General features: G+C 35.1%; 1 protein-coding gene across 1 annotated transcript in view; it reads left to right on the top strand.

The window, feature by feature from the left end:
- SGCZ (sarcoglycan zeta) overlaps nucleotides 1-18,710 on the top strand; it is a 481,028-nt gene that overhangs the window by 114,461 nt on the left and 347,857 nt on the right. Inside the window, exon 8 of the transcript XR_013950529.1 lies at nucleotides 18,488-18,623. The gene's annotated coding sequence lies outside the window, so the exon portion shown is untranslated. The remainder of the gene's footprint in view (nucleotides 1-18,487; nucleotides 18,624-18,710) is intronic.

Raw genomic sequence — 18,710 nt, 5'->3', positions numbered from 1 at the left:
TCCATTTTCTTTTGGATCTCTTACTGCGTACAGTTTAGCTGCATACTGGAGGGCAAAAAATACATTACTCTAACTGGACATTGGTATATTCCTACAAACTTACTTAATAAATATCCCAAGTTGCATCCGTTATTTCTGGAATTATCCTACAAAATCTACAGATCCATAGCAGATGTTACTTTTGATTTATTCTGATTTCCTTTGTTTGGGAGGGCATGGTTTCGGATAATTATTTAAATTGCATAAGTAATTTCCTACTGTTTTCTGGAAGGCTCTATTTCCATTACTAGCACTTCAGGCTTAATAATTCTAACCTCAGGGTGAGGGAAAAAAGGGGATGAACTTGAGGAAAGCAAACAACAATAGTTAATCAAGTATACTAATGATGCAAAGCTTATTTTCTTCTGTATCTAAACTGTCTGTGCCAAACTAGGGCCTTGTCTAAGTTAGCAACTGGCAATTTGATTTCACTTTGCAATATCCAGTTCAAAACTTTCTTATATAATCTTTTACAACTGGACAATTACTTGTTTTTGTTAAAAAATTGGAGACAGAATTATAAATTATATAATTCACAACATTTTGCTTTGCTCCATTCTCAAGTCTGTGGTTGATTATTTTGGCTCATTAATCAAACAGCTTCTTCTTAGATAACTATTACTTACTGAAGCCATTAGATGAGCATCTGCATAAATATGATAGACGTCATAAGAAAATTATATTGCAAGCATTTTTTGCTTGCAATAAATTCTGAGAAAATATTATTGCATTGTTAAGATGTAAAAAATGCACAGAACAGTATGTTTCTATAGCTGTAAGATCTAAAAGTTAAAAATACCATCAGGGAAGTGATAGAATTCCTGTCAACACTTCTAAATTTAATCTAAGAGCATAACAGTTTCCTCTTGAGAAATATTCCTGAAAAGGGAAGATTTACAGAGAGGAGAAAACATTTCCCCTGTACCACTCTTTGAGGGAAATAAATCCCTGTCAGCACACTCAAATTTGCAGTTTTGGTGGCTTTCCAGGTGCTGTGCTGTGCTGTGCCTTCCTGCCCCACCAGCCTGTTCTGCCGCCATCTTGTTGCTTTTGTTGCTCTTGCCTTGTTCTCATGCTTACACTTCCTAACAAACTCTCTGCAAGTGTCTGTGGCCTTTGGAAGTTATCCATCCATTTTTACATTCTGTGTCTGTTTCCAGTTTCCGTAATCAGAGTTATCTCCTCAGACTGTAAACCTGTGGAGATAAGCACTGCTTCTCCTTTGGGCACTGACGCAGTCTTGGTTGTGTCCAGAGCGCTGCTGCAGGGCTGTGCGATAAAGACGATTAAAGACTCGGTAAAAATCCTATTATACAGCTGGCTTGAAATGTCCTGATGAATACCTCATCTGTAGATGCTGATTCACAGAGCTGGAAATGTGTCACCTGAAATGTGTCACTTAGTCATCAGACTGAGCTGTCAGCAAACCCAAGGTGGAAAGCCCAGAGATGCTGTCTGGACTCGATCAGTCTGCTCTGTCTGTCCCTAGTAGCTGCCTGAAGCCTCATCTGCCTTTCCCCACCAGTGTGACACCACAATGCACTTAGCTGCTCAGCTCTTATGGTGTCACGTCACCTCAGATTTGCTGACCAGCCACTGAGCCCTGGCAGTTTTACTCAAGATAGGTACAGCACTTTTTCTCTCTCCTTTCAGTGGCTGAGAGTGCATCTTCCAGTGTAAAATACTTTCCCTGCTAACCTGTCTACTTTGTACCGATCTGTACAGAGCAAACATGTCTAATCCAGACTTCTAACCGGGAGAAATATGCAACGCTCATTACTGAAGTGAAAGTGTGCTGATTTCCAACATCTATCATCTCAGGATGCCATAAAATGTATTGCTGTATCTTTTCACCGATGTTCACTTACCTACACCAAGAATACCAACCTGCCAACTTAGGGCAAACTGCAGAGCGCTCCCAGAAGCATGGGCTCAAGTCTTATTTAATTTAGACTCTTGCTCCCAGCTACTTACTTGGGCCAGATGGAATGGGGAGGATAGACATGGGGAATTTCAGTGTGATGCAGTTTTGTCCATCAAAAAATAATGTGTACTGAATTCTACATAGCACAGTGTGAATACTTTGATCCTAAGCAAAAACAAACAAACAAAAAACAAAACAAAACAAAAAAACCAACAGTGGTACGGAAGGAAGACGTACAAAACACACAACTGTGTGTAAATTTGCTTTTGAGCATTTTCTTCAAAATATAATATAGTACTTGTAGTCTGAGGAGCTCTGGCAGACCATAACTGACATGCTTTGGGACCCCCTGGAAGCAGACCCAAACTGATAGGTAATACATAAATAAATGGATAGATAGATAAATCTGGGAAATAATTTCTGTGGCTTCTCAGATTTATTCTAGAATGAAAGCTTTGAATTTTTACAGAAAGAGTGACCTGTTTTCTTAGACAAGCAATGGTCCACAAGAATTATTTTCTGATGATACTTTATGATACTCTTGATGCTTACGTGTTAAAAAAAATGTTCCACAGTTGCCTGCAAAATTAAACTTTTGCATGACATGCATAGAGTTGAGCAATAGGGAGTTCTATTGGCCCCAGTGTTTTGAGAGGTGAAAGACACTTTTTGGTCCTAGTACTTAAAATTCCCTCTGGTTTAGGTTTAGGAATCAGATTTCAAAGTTAACTGCTGCTGTGAACACTTGTGCAAGTAAATTTTAAATGTATATTTACTCATGTGGATTTGTTCATTCAATTAAAAAGGAGAAATATTATCAGAGCTTTCAGGTGAATAAAATATTCCTCTAAAATCTCCAATAGGGAATATCTAGAAGTGAAAAACTGCCTGCTTTATCTTAAATCAATCTTAAAATATAAAAATGTACAACAACATATTGAATCATTTTAATTGCATATGTTAAATGGAATATCTTTGGTATTAATTCATATTTAATAAATTGAGAAAAAAACACTGAATATGCAAAGTTTTTCTTATTATTCTTTCTTTGTAATTAGGCTTTAACATTATTTCATTTAGAAATTGCCTCTTTGTTCCAAAAATAAATTAAAAAATATATAAATATGTGTAGACAGATTTCTGCCAGAATTCAAAAAGAAAATGAAGAAGATAGGTGAAAGGATGATAGAATGACACAAAGAACTGCAATAACTGCAGCCACAAGTTTAGGAGTTTGTTGATCTTCAGTCAGAAAGGCACTGACATAAGATTATTATTTTATATATAATTTGTAACATGATCTTAACTAGTTACTTAAAGGCAGTGACTATTTAGTGACTATTATGCTGAAGGAAACCTATACATGAAAGAGCCTGTAGAACATGGTATACAGCCTATACAAGAGGAGAAATATTTAGAGTGAACAGCCTGATGACTTGTTGATTTTACTTGCTAAGGTAATGTACTCTCTGCAGAGTAAACCCTCAGAGTAATGAAATAAAAGATTTTCAAGGAAAGTTTAGATGCATGGGAAACATTTATCAATTCTAAGATCAATAAGTCTGCAATATTTCTTAGGAAAACCTTGTTCAAGCTGTTCCATAAGGAGTAGTGAATCAAATAAAAGATGTGAAGATGTACATGAGAGAAAAGATATTGTTTCAGGTGAGGCATCTAAGAAGGCTGTTTGGGTCTCAGCAGTTCTGAATTTAATATTTGAAGAATGAAAGTCAAAGTAATATTTTGAGTTCAGCAATAATTCAGACTTTTTTTCTAATCTGCAACGTTACTGCCACCATTAATATACCATCTTTTATGGTACCGTTCATCTCAAACTTGTATGATAAATTCAGAAGTAGAACCAAAACATATCTTTTTATTTATTTATTTATTTATTTATTTATTTATTATTATTATTCTGGCTTAGGTATTTTATTTTTAAACTAATGCTTTGTTTCAGTCTTTCTTATTATTCTCATTCTGTTTTCTATAACTACTTTTTCTTAATTTTTTATTCTGTATAGCCATGCTGTTTAATACCAGTTTTGTTTTCTTTGACAGAAATGCCTTCCACTGGAAAGGGCTCTTGCTGTTAAAATGTAAGAATTACAACATGGCAGTTGTTTATTTTAAAATATATATACATATATAGGTGATTTTATAAAAATTTGGTCATACTAGGAAAAAAAGTAAAATGCCATTTTAAGCTAAAAATCTGACGACTCAGTGAAGACCTTACCATTTTTCTAGACAATACAGCATTAATAAATGTGAAGTGGGTCCTCTTCCAAATTACTGAAAACTGTCCCAATTCTTTCAATAATGCTACACAAAAATCATTCACGTGCACACTTGCACATTATAAACGTCAGTCATTTATGCAACAGGTATATCTGATTTTAATTTTCCATGTTAGTTTATTTGTTCCTCATTTATGTATTAGCGTGATATCCATTGGCATATGTAATTTTAATGTACTCGCAAAATTTAAATACATTTGGCATACAACAGTGGCATTTTAGTTTCTGTATGAATCCCTAGGACTCCATTACCTCTTTTGGTTTGAATGCAAATATCTGTGAGAAGCTACAACTTATTATTCAGGAAGCATCCTTAACTGTATCGAAAGGGGAAACAGATGACTACAGTATACTACAACAAGGTGGCCTTTATTTGCAGCAATTAGCTAGAAGCCCTTTATGAAGTGAGAATTGTGTAGCAGAACTGAATAGGGAATTCAGAATTCAGAATCAGTGGAGGTCTAAGGACTTTGTCCTCAGCAATTGCTTAATGTAGCTTAAATTACATAATGTAAAACAATCTATTTTACATGATTAAAAAAAAAGTTTATTTTCTTGTTAATGTTTAGTGCAATGTTAATATGATTTTAGTGTAACACATTTATTTAAAAATTAATGTGAGCATCTGCTCAGCTGTATGTGAGGAATGTTACAACAGGCAGTAAGATGCTGAACAGTTTTCTTCTGTTAAATCAAATCCATTTTCTCTGTGATGTATGCATACACAGACATGCCCAACAGAAAAAGCTGAGAAGGCAGATAAAGGAGAAGGGGATTCTGGGCTGGGAGTGGGCCTTACAGATTTGCTACAATATGAACTAAATTAAGTGGTCCTATAGTACAACATTTGGAAAAGCAAATAATTGGGACTGATTAAGATGAAAATTTAATTAAGGAGAATGTAATCTGTTCCTGCAAGCTTCACCATGGTATAGAGTTAAAGAACTTGCCCTTGTCCATAATTTTATCATGCTTAATTTAGTATTGTTTGGCATGGTCTACTTCTGGCTTCAAGGCAATGAATGTATTTTAAGCAGACTTCTTAGAAAACGGGTCTAAAATGAAGGCTATATTAACCTGCTAACCGATAGACTTGACAGCTGAAAGCTGCAAAGTTTATGAAGGTATTTGCATATGAGCCATAGATGCATTACTAGTAAAAAGGAGAGGAGGGGGAGTAAGTCCTTTCACTTTAAATAGCAGTAATATGAAAATAATTGCTCCCATACTTTACAAGAATTATTATTTCTGGTAGGCATAAAATGTAGCTGTCAACATGTTAGTATTAGCTATAACCAGAAAAAATACTCCTGGGGAAAAGTTTGGATCAATTTACCAATTACAGTTCTTGAATGCTCTAAATTATGAACAAGAGATACAGTAGCTTTCAATTGTATAAATTATCATTATATTTTCCTCTGCATTAAGGGATAGAATACAGTAGTCCCTCTTGACAGTACTAACCAGCCCACTGCTATATGGCAGTCTTCCTGATGTTTTTATATTATTTCTTCGGTGGCTATGTAATCCTGTTCTTTATGAGAGCTGGCTTGAAATAGGAAATTTCTTCTGTGACTAAGCCTATATACCAGCTCTACCATTTCCTATATACTGAACTTTTCTTCTTTTTGCAAGACATACAGAAAAAAGGCTGTAGTTAATGATGGCCTTGTCATTTTGCTGCCCAGCTGTGACAGCCAGAGTTAGCTGTAGGCTAAATCAGAGACTGGAGAAACACAAGCTCTGTGGCTTCAGAAATTTTCCATTCCTGAAATGCCTGTTGCTGATACCACAGTTGTTTCAGCAATTTCTGGGTTCCGTCAAATCCCTACTAAGTTATCGAACTTTTGAAGGTGTCATATCCTTGATAAAAGGCAAAAGGTCTGCTGCAACATGCATTGCCTGCTGGGATGTTGAACTAACTGCTTGTCCAAGCCTGTGAGGCTTTGCTCATTGAATCGTAGGAGGAAAAAATAAAATAATAAAAAAGGCAGCTATAGATTCTTTTCTTTTTTCTATTCTTAGAAATTTGGAAGACATAAAAAAATAAATAAATAAATAGCTCAGGTTACTTCCACAGTAATCCTTGCCACACATTTTTTTATGCTTACAAAATCTATGTACAAGTTACAACAATAAAGTTTGTGGAAAAAGTCAGCTGAATCAGCATCAAATTAAAACTTTTTTTGAGCTAAATATGTGGCTAGACTAGTTAATGGAGTGCATAAGATCTATAGACTTTGTTCCTAAGAAGGATTGAAGGATGTCAGAAAAAGTACAGGCACATTGAAGTGTTTACCATCAATATGACTGAATGTTAAAGAACACAGGGATGCAGGGATGAAAAAGCGTCTGGAAGTACCTTGTCCATCTTTCGACACATTATTAAGCCACGCTAAAGGAAATATAAAACCAATTCTAGTGCTGGATGTATCCATAGCTGAAAGAAAATGATACCATACATTTGGATCATTGATCAGGCTTGCCAATTCCTCCACGTGTTGTCCTCAATTTGAATAGCTTATGTTGGTTTCAAAAAAGGAATTGGATAACTACTATTGCAAAGCTTTTGGGAACACTGGCAATGAAGTGAGTGGTAACTTACCTTCTCTCAGATCTAGGTCTTGGGTCCGAATGTTAAGTAGTGTGTGTATATATATATATATATATATATATACCTTTATACCTTTTGAGGACTAAGCCATATACTTCATATAAACTTTTTAGTAATGGATATGAATCTTAATGATAAATATGTTTCTGGGCTTAAATGACTATGAGACTGTGTAAATGAAACTTTCAAAAAAGAATTAAAAAAAGAAAAAAAGTGGTTAAAATCTTCTAGAGAGACAACAGGAATGTCAGAGTGGAAAAAAAAAAGAATAAAAACAATAGTAGATATCTTTTTTGAGCTAAATTGAAAGGTGAGATCTCTAAACTTTATAATCTTCTCCAAAAAGCAGTACTTCAGTATTTTCTCAGCACTGGCACATGTATGTATGCACATAAATATGCCAAACATTTGCATTTTAATGATACACAATTAAGATTTACAGGTGCTCCATAGATCTTGTCTCTGCTTGCATTTTTTGTGTCAAATTTTAAGTGCAGCATCTTTCCTGATTTTGCAAATATATAACATTTGCACTGGAAGAGACTGATTTAGCAAATGTGCTATAAAGAGAATTAATATCTAGTGTTTAGTATAAATTACTGGATGGCATAGACCTGTTAGACTAGTTTCTGCTGCTGAATTTGCAAAAAGACAGGATTTCGCGGGCTGTCTTGTCTGCTAATGTACTTGGTAGATCAATTCACTCACCTAAACTTCATATAGGGATCACTGCTGAAATGCACTGTAAATTAAGTCTTCTTATTTGCTAGCTCTCAGCAAGTCATCAGGTTTTGGCTGACTTTTTCAGTTGGGAAGGTCAAAAAGGTTCTAAAACACAATGTTGCTTTCAAAGTTTAGATTATGAAAACATCTGTTTTAATGGTAGCAGTAGTTGGGATCAGTGGATGCCCTACGAACTCTGTATACAAAAATAATAGTCTTAATTTATTCTGCTAAAGGCGAATGTGTGGAAGGATCAGCAGCCTTTTAATTTCAATGGTGTTCCCTAGTGGGAATCTGCTTATCTATAGCTCAGCCGGTCCCCAAAAGACTGAAGCCAAGCAAATTCTATTTGGATGAAAGCTGGAAAAAGAGAGATTAAGAGGACTTGAACTATTTTCCTTTATAGCTTGGTTTCCTGTTGCATTGATAAGCTGGCTGGTGAAAAGAATTGGAAAATGCAAGTCTATAGATGATTACAAGCAACAGTTCAATAAATGGTCATGTAAACATCTACAAACTTATACTGACTTGTAGCATTAAGCAAAATGTGTCTTTCTGTGGTATTACGGCGTAGCTTTATACATTACAGCACATTAACTCTGTGGGGCTGGATATACATCTTTACAAAAAGTGCAAGAATTGTCTTGTTTTGAGAGGGAATGATCTAATTAGACCCTGAAGGACAGAGTAAAAGCAAATGGACAACGGTAGCTTTAGAAATACATATTCAGTGGTGGGAGCATCTGCTTTATGCAAGGAATTGCCATTTTTCTGCTCTTCCCTCTGATTCACCTTCCACATTCTCTAAAGCCTCTATACCCAGGACATACCCAAGTCTGTTATGAACTGCACACCTTACCATAAAGAATTCATGCATCTCTGCATATCAAGTTTTTGAATTTTGGAGAGCATAGAAAAACAGTACATGGCAAGAAAATTAATAATCTGGAGAAAAGTTAACTTTCTGAGAAACCAATCTTTAAAACAGTTTTTCTAAAGAAAAAAAAAATGTACTGTAAAAACAGACTGTATCCTTCTCGTTATTTCCTCGTTGTTTAACTGAGCATGAACCCAGAGAATCAGAAGTGTGGGGCCTTGCTCATCACATTTTGGAAAGAAGATGATCCTATATTATATGTTCAAATACGGCGATTTTCTAGTTTGCTAGCAGCATCTTGAAAAAACTTCTTGGAATCCCAATAGTTGTAATCACTAACATTTGCTACAAATCCAGGGTGTGACAGTTTATAATGTAACATGATTATTTTCAAGTGAAATTTCTTTTGATCTGAATTTTTACTTTACCTATGGGTTTGATTTAGGCCTTACTCCAAGTAGACTGTGGTCTACTGCAAGCCACCAGATTTTGTTTTTATCTACTTTCTTTCTCAAGATGCTTGTCTGTATGTTTAAACTTGCTTCTAAACTACCAAGATCTTCTGTCTTCTTTTCACCTGCTGATCTTGAGGGAAACTGATAACCTGACAACAGCCACCTGTAAAAGGACTGACAGAGAGAAAGAAATAAACTGCTAAACTGAAAAAAATGTGTTTTGCTGTTTCCTGTATGTCTCAGTAGAGTGATACTTATCAGCAAGAATTCTTCAGGGGATAAAACCCTCCGCTATGTCTGGGTGTCTACAGTGATGCTTCTTCTTTGTTGTAATTCTAAGCTGATAGCTGGAGAATGAAGTACTCCTAATCTGAGAGAAATGTGTTCTCCAACTCGGTGCTGTGAAGAGCAAAAGAATATGGTATGCCCCTGTCAAACCATGATCTTACTGCTAGACTGCATCTAATGTCTTTGGTCTCTTCTCTGGCTGTAGCATACCCTGTCTGTTTACTTAGTCAGGTGTGCACCATTCTGAGGAAGCCCAAATGCTGCTCTTCTACCATTTCTTTTCCTTCTGTTGTGTTTTAATTTCAGGGGAAAAAAAAAAAAAAAGTAGCTCTTAAGCTTTTCCTTCATTTTATGTTTTCTCCTAGGCTTACTCACTGTTTATGAGGGTATTGCAGGTTGCAGGAGAGATGGATTTGGGAAAAGCACTGATGTGGAACATAGGCCAGCAGAGGCTGCTCTGTTTAAATTTATAATGATTTGTATCTAGCTCTGTGAGCTTAATGAACTTTTTCTATCAAGTAATTAGACTACGGAAACAGAAGAAACTAGTTGACCTTTGTGGTTGTTCTCTAAGTGTCACAGAAAGACCTATATGTCATGATGGAGGTCCCTAGAAGGCATCAGCTCACCCAGGGTCTTTCTCCTGTGTTTATACTGGCAGAGCACAGTGCCTGGCCAACACAGCAAGGACACGTAGACAGAACTGTATCTTGTTGTCTACTGTTCCTAATGCTTAACCCACATGCTTATTGGTTTTGAGTATTTTTATCTTGGAAAGGAGATGAATGCCTGTCTCTATTTTTGAGGTAATGGTATCTCAAGTTACAAACAATGACGGTGATGCAGTTGCAGTTGATTTTATTAGGTCAGTTATGTCAGTGACATCAACTGTTGCTATTTATGGTGAATCTGTTAGCTATTGAAGGTGAAAGAATAATTCCAGTACTCTTAGTGATAAAGGTAATGAATTTCAGAGGAATTTTTTTTTTTTTCACACGCAAGAGTTAGCCTTCAAATTTTCTTCTTGAGATAGAAAAGTTTAATTAACCTTTATCAGTTGCTCATCATGTCAGTGGATATACTTTGTCTTGTGGTGATGCGCAAATTCAGTCTCCATAAAATGTTATAATTAGTCCCAAAGCTGAGTCTCCTAAATCTAAGCAGAAAATGTTTGTTATGATGAAATGGTGACGACTAAAATTTGGCAGTGGAGTGTAGCACTGAATCATTGCTACTGAATCATAATTACGGCCAGATTGGTCCACAATGTGTGGCTAGCGGTTGGTGACAAGGTATGCAATGAAGAATCACAAGATTGCATTACTGTCATAGCCAAAAGTTGTAGTAGTTTCAAAGATGTATAGATTTAATGAAAGGAATCTTGGAACTGCATGCTTGATAATGATATAAAAGTAACCACAAAGGAGAAAAAACTGTGTGTGTGTGGATTGGAGAACAAGTTAGCATAATTAAGAATGTATTGGCAAAAACAAAAGCCAAAGCATAAAAAATCACATTAAACAATTCAATAGCTCTCACAAGTCATTGACAACCAGTACCTTAAAATGGTAATATTACAGAACATTTATAACAAATTTTGTGTTCTGGTTTGCTTATACTTTTTTTTTTTTTTTTTTTTCCCCTCTCTTACCATGAAGCTGATGAATGATGATTTGAAATAAATGAGATTTTCTAGGTAGCATTCTTGACTGGCCAAGTTTCTTTGCTGTCTCTCTGGAATAAGCCAGTGCATCTCTTAACTAATGGATCTGATAGAGATTCTGACAATCTAATCAAAAAAGATTAACTGCTGATATATTTTAATATAAATTATAAAAATAGTGCCTTTTTAGAATACAGGTTAATGGGCTGTTACAGATTTGTAGCATTCATTCAGAGGATAGTGGCTTGAAAGTGAGGGCTTGTAGAGTCAGGTTACCTACACAGTCCATTTTAGATACATTTGATATTTCCTGTATGTTTTATCACTTCCAGCTTTGAGTCTTTCTCATGTTTTTCTCAACAGCCAGAGCTACCTTTCTCTTACTTTTTCAACCTGTTTTACTGTCTAACTTGCATTGATCTTCATTCTGATCTTATCTGTTTCTTCTCTCCAACCTAGCTAGTTACATTAGCATTACTACTTTTGAGGAGAGAGACAGATATTCTCATAAGGGTTTTAACTCCTACATGTCTCACCTTTCCAAGTCCGTATTATATTCTGTTTCTTGTCTCTTCATGCTTGTGATGCAAAATTCAAGAGTTGCTTCCTTTCTGCATTCTTTCTGCTGGAATCACAATACTGCACAAAGCCGGAATGGTAGCCATGTGTGCTTTTGTAAGTGGCTTATTTGTGCATACAAACCAAAACTGCAGTATATGTATATTCTTTGAACAATGCACAATTTGCCTATGTGCAGACCCAGTGGGTGAATTTTTATTCTTGTTTAGTCTAGTATAAGTGTGACAAGTGCATTTCATAAATATAAATTTCTACGGCATTTGCACTAGCAGAATAAAAGTTTAATTATGGTACAGTGCAAACCACTTCCTTGGAAATGGGGGAAATGGTGGGCTAATGCTGCAAAAAAGAAGATCAGAAAGAAGAATAGAGGAGTTATGTATACAATATTTTCTTTTAATTTAAAGCTTTTGTTTTGTTTTATTTTTGCTTAGAAATCTGCTTTTCAGTACTTTGTTCAAGCATTTTCTGGTGTACCTCATTCAGTGACTGTGCCTGTAAAGGCCTGTAAGGACTTGAAGACTTGTTAATATATATGCATAGATATACCTCCTCCTGCAAGCATTTTGTAAAGCTTTTCCTAATCTTTGACCATTTTAAGCACTTGTCTTTGGATAGTTTTATAGTAGAAACTTGTTAATGATGATTTTATTATTCTATTGATAGCCTAAAAAAATAAATAAATAAAATCACGGTGTCTTAAAACTTACTAGCATCTATGATTTTGGGGGGTATGAAAGAGTCCATCTTTAAAGATACGTATATTTATGGTTCTCTGTATTCTTTCATGATTAACTATGGAGAAGTACGGTGGAAAAAATGGTGAAGTATTAAAAATTTCCCAGTTTACTGAAGCATAGTAAGTATTTCGTGAAGGAATAATAGTTATCATACGTCAAGCCATGTTCTTGACTGACATAATATGTATAATTTTAGTCTCTCTTCAGTTTTGTCTTTACAGTTTATTTTTTCTAGTTTTAAGGATTTACATAGCTATCTTTTTGTATTAAGGCCAGGGAAACAAGTAGTTCAGCCACTTGCCACTTGGGCATCTCTGTGGCAATTTATACCTCTGTGCATTAAGCTATTTAGGATGAATTCTTAAGTCTAAGTGATACTGTCACAGGTGAATACTGGTTCTTTTGAAATGCTTCTTCATCCTCTGCCCAAAATATTGCTAACAGTTGCAGAAATTACAAGTTTTATCTTTCTTAAAAAAGGAGAGGTTTTCTTTCCTCTTTCTTTAGGAATGAAATTCCTAAATTCCTTCCTATTACTAGGAAAAAGTAGTATTCCCTAATATTATTACTATTTTAATAACACTTATTAAAAACATTACTAAAATTATTTTAGTAATAAATAATAAACTTTATTACAGTTTATAATAAATCAAAACAGTATACCTAAACTTTTGAGTCAGAACAGTTCATAGATTTGGTATCACTGTATTCCAGTTTGTTAACTGTAAATGCTTTAGTAGCCATGATATCCCACTGCCTTGTATGTTCTCCCAGCATCATGGTGCATGTTGCTATCTAGGTTTATAGGTAGAGAAGCTGGATTTATCAGCTTAACAAACACATAAATTTGCCAAAAAACAAACAAACAAAAAAAAACACAGAGAAAACAAACAAAAACCAACAACAAAACTAAAACAAAACTAAAACAGACAATCAAACAACAAAACAAACATAAAATAAAAAACTCAAAGAAAACCTGGATCTGAATGTATTTTTATCTAGGGCAAGAATTGGATGCATAGCACACTTTTTTCACCGAGTTCCTGTTTTGGTAATGGTTAATGGTTATAACATAGCTCTCACAGTGTGTTTTCTTTAAGGTATGTATTAAAACAAAATATTTAAAAACAGAAAAGGAACTTGGGTGAAATGATTTAGAAGAAAAAAGAAAAAAAAGGAAAAAAAAAGTCTGTCATGCAATCCAAGAAGATAAAAGGCAACAACCAATTTTTACATCCTTTTTGCAATACGAAATAAACATGCATGAAAAGAGATACTTCAGTTACTGCTTTCATGTGTGGTCACATGATTTAAAATTAATTTACCCTATTGTCCTGCTTTGAATGGCTAAATTCAGGTAAATTTGACTGAATGAGAATATAGCTGTGTAGCAAGTAAACAGGTTTTGTTATAGTCACTGTAAGAGCAGAAACAGTGATGGTGGGGGTGGGTTTTCTGTTGTTTTGTTTTTTTACAGGCAAAATGTACCATGTTTGTATTTATTGATGTGGGACTATTCTCTGAGTTACATTTTAATGTACAGTTTTTTACAACTTAATGTGTCAAGTATTCATAGAATTTTCAGGTAGAAAAATACTTTTAATACTAGTGAAATTTAAGATCCAAAAGTTTAGAAATGCATGTGTTAGCTTGGTTAAACCATGTTCTCCAACACTGTTAATTTCTGAAGAGGCAAAATGAAAATGAGAGAATAGATTTTTTTTTTTTTTTTAATTTATGTACTTCAAGTTTGTCTCTAGACAAGATAAGAGAGTTGACATAACTAAAAATGTATAAGGAAGCTGGACAATTTCAATGCTAAAATATCATTGCTGTTTTATAAAACTTTGTTATGAAAATGCTAGGAGTGGAGTTTTGACTCTTCCTAACTTTTATATTAGTAAAACTCATTTTACTCTTTCAAAACAAAAAGATCCATATGGATCCCTTAGAATCCTGAGAATCTTACTTTGCACAGGCACTTCATATTTACTTTGATAAAGTTCTTGCATAGACACAGACTTTTGTGCCAGGAATTATGAATACACTTCTATTTCTTCCTCTTCTCTTCTCTCCTCCTCCTTGCTTCCTCCTCCCCTCACAACATTCTCTTGGTTGTCTTGTGTGTCAAAGCTATATTTTTATTGTTACATTGATGCTTGGTTTTGCAGACATTTCAATAAAAATTGGAATTTGAAAAAAACCCTTAGGACAGCACTGAATCAAAAGCCTTGCTGCTTCCACTACCATCTCCATGGCAAATTTGCTGAAAGAGTTTAAACAAAGTATGAATTTACTCCACAGCTAGATGGTAATGATAAGAATATGAATAAGGAACAATAACGCTTGAAATACTGGGTTATTAAATTAATTTCACTTATTGAAGCTGCTACCCAACATGGTAACAGGATTTTAAAAAATATTAATTGGATTACAAAAAGAAAATGCATGCTGACTCTGTCCTTTTTATTTCTTCTGGCACTCCCCATGGTCTTGGTTTCTGTTTGGAAAGCTGCAGTCTGAAAATCACTACGAAACAGAGCAGTCTATCTGAGATATATCCATTAAAAATATTCAAGCAGAAAACCCTTTTCAGCAGGATCTGAAGGGCATTGATAAATTTAGAAATTTATATTTTCTTATCTAATTTTATGTTGAAATGAAGCCATAGGTTACAAAGATGGAAACATGCAATAGTAACTGATATCAGAGCTTTTTCTTTTGCCCTGATTAGGTAAAGTATAGAGGAATGTACTTTATGAATCTATGGATATAGTTATTCACTTGTTTTTCTTCATTTTCTTCATTTAGATTCAGAGCAGCATGGTTTCCAAAGATGCTAGATATCCCCTAAACCTAATAAAGTCAGCTGAAGCTCCAGGTATTTTATGCTGCTGGAAATAGGACCTTAATTGTTCAGTGAAAAATATATAGCAAGCCTGTTTAAACAAATACTGCATGAGACAGTGTTTATTGGATTCTGATAAAGAGACAGCTTGCCAGAATTCATATGCAGACTAGGACTGTATTTTAATGAGCTACATTCATCTATCATAATTCTGTTAGCTTCAGAGAAACTACTACATGAATTACCCCAGCTTGCACTATTTGCAAAAAGTTAAAAAAAAAAAAAAAAAAAGAAAACATATTCTACAGCTAAGAATTTAGAAACAAATAGTTTAAGAAATTCTGCAGGGTTCTTGCCAAGAAAATCTTTAGAAAATCTTTGAGCCTTCCTATTCCACATTCTATTCAGCAGATCTATTCACCAAATCAGGGTTAGTTCTTCACAGTTTTGTTTCAATTGTGTTTTACACTTCAAAAAAAAAAAAGAGTACATCCTAGTACATCCTCATTGTTTCTGCCCATGGCATGCGTGGAGTTGCATCTGTACACACTTAAGGAAAAAATAAGCTTTTTCTTCTTTTCAGTCTACTTTGCTGCATTAGAATCATAGAATCGTCAATGTTGTAAAAAAAGCTCCAAGATCATCTTGTCCAATCATCACCCTACTACCAATGTCACCCACTAAACCATGTCCCTAAGCACCAACTCCAACCTCCAACATTCCAATGCCTGACTACTCTTTCTGAGAAGAAAAAATATTTTGGTGATCCTGAGAAGGGGAAGCACATAATTCATCTATATCCACAATACAGTTTAAAAATTTTCTCTGGAACAGGGTGAAGTCACTTCACAGTCTTTGCAGATAAAACAAAGACCATCAGGTCTCATCTGTGAATCCTCTCTGGCCTGCAGTTCTGATCATGCACTTTCTTCTTGGGCATTACAGTGCATGTGAAAAGCTGATGTGAGCTTTTTTCAAGAGTGAGAGCACCTCTGGTTACACCCAAAGAAAGCGAATACTAAGTAAAAGTAAAGTAAGCTGGCGATAGACAGAAGAAATGTTGCATTACCTTTTTTTTCCACGTCCATGTTTAAGTGACGGAGAGAATTTTGTTCTTTCTACAAAAAGACTCACACAACTTAGTCTAGGGCTCCTTCCAGAGAGATACCATTTAACTGAGTAGTGTCATTCTATATGTATCCAGAAAAATAGTCAATAGCATTAAACACTGAAGTATTTTTACAGTACTTTTTACAGTTAGAATTTTAGTTCAAAAACAAATTAATGAAACCTTGTTAAGCTTTCCCAATAAGCTTGCTATTTTGCTGTTACTATGTATTTCAAATATGAGGTACTAATATAGTAATTGCATAAGTAGATTTAAAGATGTATGCTCAACACTACAAAATAATGGTAAGAGATTTCAAAATATTTTCTAGTTGAATACCTGCCTAAGATCAACTGTCTTTTCTGTGATACATCTATCTTTTCTTTTAACAAACAAAACCCCAGAATGATAGTGATTCCAGAATCAATCTGTGCAATCTATTCTTACTTCATTGTTTCTCCCCATAGAAATACTTTCCTAATGCCCATCCTGAACCTAAGCTCACACACTACTCATTTCTTTTGCTGTTTAATGCAAATATTGACGAAGAGTTTAATTATGTTTCTCCTTGTACATTCTATGTATTTGAAGAATCTTGTGCTGTACTCTGTCTCTTCTCTTCCATTCCAGATAGGGACTCTCATTGCACAGTTGATTTGTGATTCTTGTGAGCTATAGTAATGCACAAAGTAACTATTAATATACTATTGTTCCAGCAATTATAGTGTTCCTAATGCCTTACAAGGTAGTGTCTGAGTTCAGTTACATCAATTCTGCTGTCAGCTGAAAAAGCAATGGAATGAAAAATGAAGATTAAAATTCTTGCTTTCTCCCCTAAATATCAACTTCTTCTTTTATTCCATATATTTATTGAACCAAAAAGTTTGCACACAAGTTCTGAGTTAGTTACAGCCTGACGGCAAGATGTTACGGTGTATTTCTTCTGCAGCTTGATTCACAGATTGTTACCTAGAGACATTTCAAAAATCCTCTCTGGTCCTGCCTTAAGATGGCACAAAAACATCCAAGTTCCTGGCATTAATGAATCTGATGGGAATGTTATCACAAATAACCGTATCATAAGAGAACATGTGTTGATATTTCTGCAGTATTTGTAGCTTTCCATGAAGCACAACTCCCTTAGTCTTTTGCAAGATAAAAATGATATTAGCTCCCTTATGTATGCTGGTCTGAGTCTATATAATAGTTATATTTGCAAATATGCCCCAGGAGGGAATTTACCAATTTCATGGAAATATGTTCTTCTTATCATGGCAGAAAGACTTGCCTTTAGTGGAGGAGGAGTTGAAGGGAAAGAGAAAAAAATATTTTTATTTTAAATAATAAATTCAAATTTCTGTGCTGCCATAGTAGCAGGCTCTTCTCTCATTTTTATTTACAGTTAGTATTTTGCGGAGCTTGATTCCAAACCTAAGGCTCATTTTTCTTAAATGTTTCTTATCACTCTTCTGGAAATCTTTCTCTGCAAGCACTTCTAATTTGACTTAATAGTATGCACGTATTTGAAGAGGCCACAGCCCCAGAATATCAGTTGGATTTCCTTTGGTCGTTAATAACAAAAACAAACAAACAAAAAAAAAAAACACTACATATGACAAAGATGAGCTTGCATTTGATCAGGTTATTCAGTTCCTTGCTAACTATCAAACATATTGACAACTATTGTGCAACTGTCAAATGTAATCACCATTTGGTTAACCAGTTGAGAGTAAATAAAGGAAAATTAGTATTTATTATTATTCAGAATGGATAATACATTCTCTTCCAAAATCCACCTGACTTCTTATCGGCTCTTCTTAACATACACGTTTGTAAGAACAACAAGGAATATTGCTCATTGGACTATTGCAAGGAAGCTGCAAGGATGCAACTTCCCCAATTGCTTCAACCTGCTCCTTTTGGTGTGCTGTTTCATATTCCATGAGTTTTCAGCAGTCTGATCACCTCTATCTTCTGATTTGTGTTACTAAAAAAAAAAAAAAAAAAGGCACTAAAATTACACTGCTCTCTCAGTTGTTGAAAGTGAAAAAGGTACTCAGGTGTTGGTTGCAGCATCATTTACAGTTTCCTACTTGCAGTGACCTGACATGTGGTATGAGGGGCAATATCAGTTGCCCTGTCATATTTTCTGTTTCCTAAACTAGGTTTTCTCCTTCCTATACTGACCAGAAGAAAGGTTGTGTTCTTTCTGGTCTATCATGATAATCTGTTGGGCTGCCATATATTAGGGAGCCATTGATCTGGGGGAGTGGCAGGAGGGAACACAAAACACAAAATAACATACAGCTTTGTCGTTCTTTTCCACCAGATTTGCTGAGATGACTGCTTCCGCAGAGCACTGCTCACTGGAGTGCTCTTTCTCACCATGGTGGAAGTAGACTTGTGCCCTGGTTACCCTGGGCCTTGGCTATTGGTGGCCCCTGCAACTGTGAGACTGGAGGAGGGTAAGCTGGCTCCCTGGGTGGCAGCTGTGCTAATGCCAAGATAAAACCAAATGCTATTACCTCCATCCGTGTAGTTACCAGGGGACA

The sequence above is a fragment of the Anser brachyrhynchus genome (genome assembly GCF_964034855.1).
Source record: "Anser brachyrhynchus genome assembly, chromosome: 4".
Lineage (NCBI taxonomy): Eukaryota > Metazoa > Chordata > Aves > Anseriformes > Anatidae > Anser > Anser brachyrhynchus.
This window is presented reverse-complemented; position numbering and strand designations above follow the sequence as displayed.